Raw genomic sequence first — 2,927 nt, forward strand, 5'->3', positions numbered from 1 at the left:
GGTTGTTTGCGATACTGCCGGGCGGCTGCGTGTTGTCTGACCATGCTGATGTTGGTGATGATGGTAAAGGAAAAGATGGGAGGGAGGGAGGGAGGGAGGCTGTTGCGGTTGAAAGAGTGTCGCAACGTAGGCTTCCTGAGACCTGAGAGTGACAACTTGACTTTGAGCCGGTTTGAGCCATTACGCCGGGTTGGGTTTTGAGTAAGTCAACAGCATTGACAGCAGATGACAGCATGTGCCGGAACACGCTACGACGGGGCAGTCCAGTGGCTCGCTAGGCTGCCCGCACTATGGCATTCTGCTTCGGACCAACTTTTAGTTTTAGACTAAATACTTGTTCCTCTCTGTTCGCAGGCACAACTCCAAGATGGGTGAAAAGACTACGTCGGAATTCTACCTGCCTCCCCCGAAGGTCGGCAAGTGGGAGAGCTTCAGCACCTTCCTATGGAACTCCGAGACCAGCCAGTTCATGGGCAGGACGGGCTCCAGCTGGGGTGAGTACTTTGTCGACGAATCATCCGTCCCACCCGCCGAAACCTCCTCCAGGTCAACTAAGACCTGGCGCGCCACCCTCGGCTTCGACCGCCGTTCAGAGGCTCTCCCACCCCTCAGATCGGATACTCGAGGTAACGGCACGCAGCAGCTGCCGGACGCTGGCTGGCTGCCCCGCATGTCGCCTGGCCTGTATGCAACCAGCGCGCACCCGTGCGCTCCGGCGCGCTGCGTTGCCTACCTGCCCGGCGCGCGGGCACCCGCCGCGCGCAACCCGCTCTGAATAATTCAAACTCTCCCGCCCTCCCCGCGCGGCGCGGCGCTCGGCGGCAGGATGAGGACGGTCTGATTAGCACCCCCGGGCGAACGAGCGGGTCGGGCGAGCGATAATGGGCCCGGCATTGAGCTGTCCGTAGCACTAAGTCAATCCACAGGCATTGCTAGAGATCTTCAATCAAAATACGTTTCTATCATTTCAAGTGTGTGTGATGGTCCCCTTTTTAAATAGAAAGTATATTTCTTTTGGAATATTTCCACATCACACCTGGCAGTGCCACGTGTGTGCGACTTTGCTTGTCATGGGGACAGGGAGGGGGGGGGGGGGGAACGGGGTTTCCTTCCGGCAGGTGGACGGGAGGGCCCGAGTAGGGGGAAGGTAAGGGCTTCGGTCTCCAGCGGACCCCGCCCGCCCCGCGCCCCACCGCTTCCTGTGACGTAACGGGGCACTGCTTGTGTTGCCGTGGTCAGTGGTCAGTGCTCGTCAAACGGCAGCTTTATCGAGACGATCCCTCGCGGGAGTCTATTTTTAGTTTTCTCATTAAATACAGGGCGGGGTTCATGAAGGGGGGAATCACTTATGCGCACTAACTCGCACACCCAGGCCTGTACTAAAGGCACACTTACTCGTACTACTAGCGGGTGTACTAACGTCTACTATCTCGTACACTCTTGATCTGGAGTGATTCCCCCGGCTTCTCTGTGTGACTTTGGTTCGCAAGGTTCCCGAAGAGCAGCTAGGATCTCGCGACCTTTCATGGGCCGGTCGAGCGGGACTCACTCGGCAACACGCTCGCTCGGGAATAGCCCTTGTCCATGAGTGCTCTCTAAATGGGAAAGGCGACAGGGCTAAGGGCGAGGTTGGTCGGCGCTGGGTGCGGCTGTGTTCGGTGCTCGCTCCAGATCGATACGCCGGAGCGCATGTCTTACCTGAACTAGGACTCTAACCTGAACAGCAGCACGAAACAACTAAAATTATCTGTGGCAGAGGCAGGTTTGAGGTCTGAGTTGAACTATTCTGACTTACCCTTTCCTACCCACGTCGTAAATTTACTTGGGTAGGTTGGAAAGACTCCTCTACCGACCATATTGGCTTGTGAATTTCCCCACCAATGGGCTGGGGATTTCCTGGCTATTTGGGTCTGTAAATTTACCGAACACTAGCTGGCAAAGGAGCGTTTCCACGCGGGAAAGTGGAAAATTTTCTCTGTTTTTTTTTACAGTGCCTTACCGTACTCGTTTCAAGCTAACTCAATCCAAGGCCTCTTGGCAACCCAAAGAACAAATTGGATTAAGAGTGAAGAACTGTGTATCTGGATAAAATAAAGTACACACATGCAGTCGATAAAAATGGTAACTGCACTTATAAGCAAGTGCGCTTTTCTATGCGTGACTTTTTTCACGAGCTTGCAATGATGTCAAAATTTTGCATACGGCCAACTTTCTGAAGAAACCTCAACACCCACTTTTGAGGACAGGGTAGCAAGGATATGGGGTTGCAGTATATTTGATTTAGGTCGTATTCAAGTTCAAGAACGACAATATGGTCGGGATCTGACCGGATTTTGGTTAATTTCATTGATTGCAATAAAATTTTCAGAATTCCAAAAATATTTTGCGGGATTGCAATAGGCTGTGTGGGCGAGGTTCTGCATAATCGCGGTGTAGGGAGCGTTGCAAGCCGTCTAGTCTACGACTCGTCTACTCTTTTAAACCGTCTAGTCTCAGAACCGACTAGTCTTAAAAAACGTCTAGTCTGTTAAACCGTCTAGTCTTTCAAACCGTCTACTCATTACAATCGTCTAGTGTAAGACCCGTCAACTCTTTAAAACCGTCTGGTCTGAGAACCGTCTAGTCTTAAAAACCGTCTAGTCTTTAAAACCATCTAGTCTTTAAAACCGTCTAGTCTTTAAAACCGTCCAGGAAAAGTAACTATTTAGTTTTTAAAACCGTCTAGTCTTTCAAACCGTATAGTCTTTCAAACCGTCTAGTCTTTCAAACCGTCTAGTCTTTAAAACCTTCTAGTCTTTAAAACCGTCTAGCCTGTAAAACCGTCTAGTCTTTAAAACCATCTAGTCTTTAAAACCGTCTAGTCTTTAAAACCGTCTAGCCTGTAAAACCATCTACTTTAAAACCGTCTAGTCTTTAAAACCGTCTAG

This window comes from Frankliniella occidentalis, unplaced genomic scaffold, assembly GCF_000697945.3.
Source record: "Frankliniella occidentalis isolate FOCC.00 unplaced genomic scaffold, Focc_3.1 Scaffold118, whole genome shotgun sequence".
In the NCBI taxonomy this organism is placed as follows: domain Eukaryota; kingdom Metazoa; phylum Arthropoda; class Insecta; order Thysanoptera; family Thripidae; genus Frankliniella; species Frankliniella occidentalis.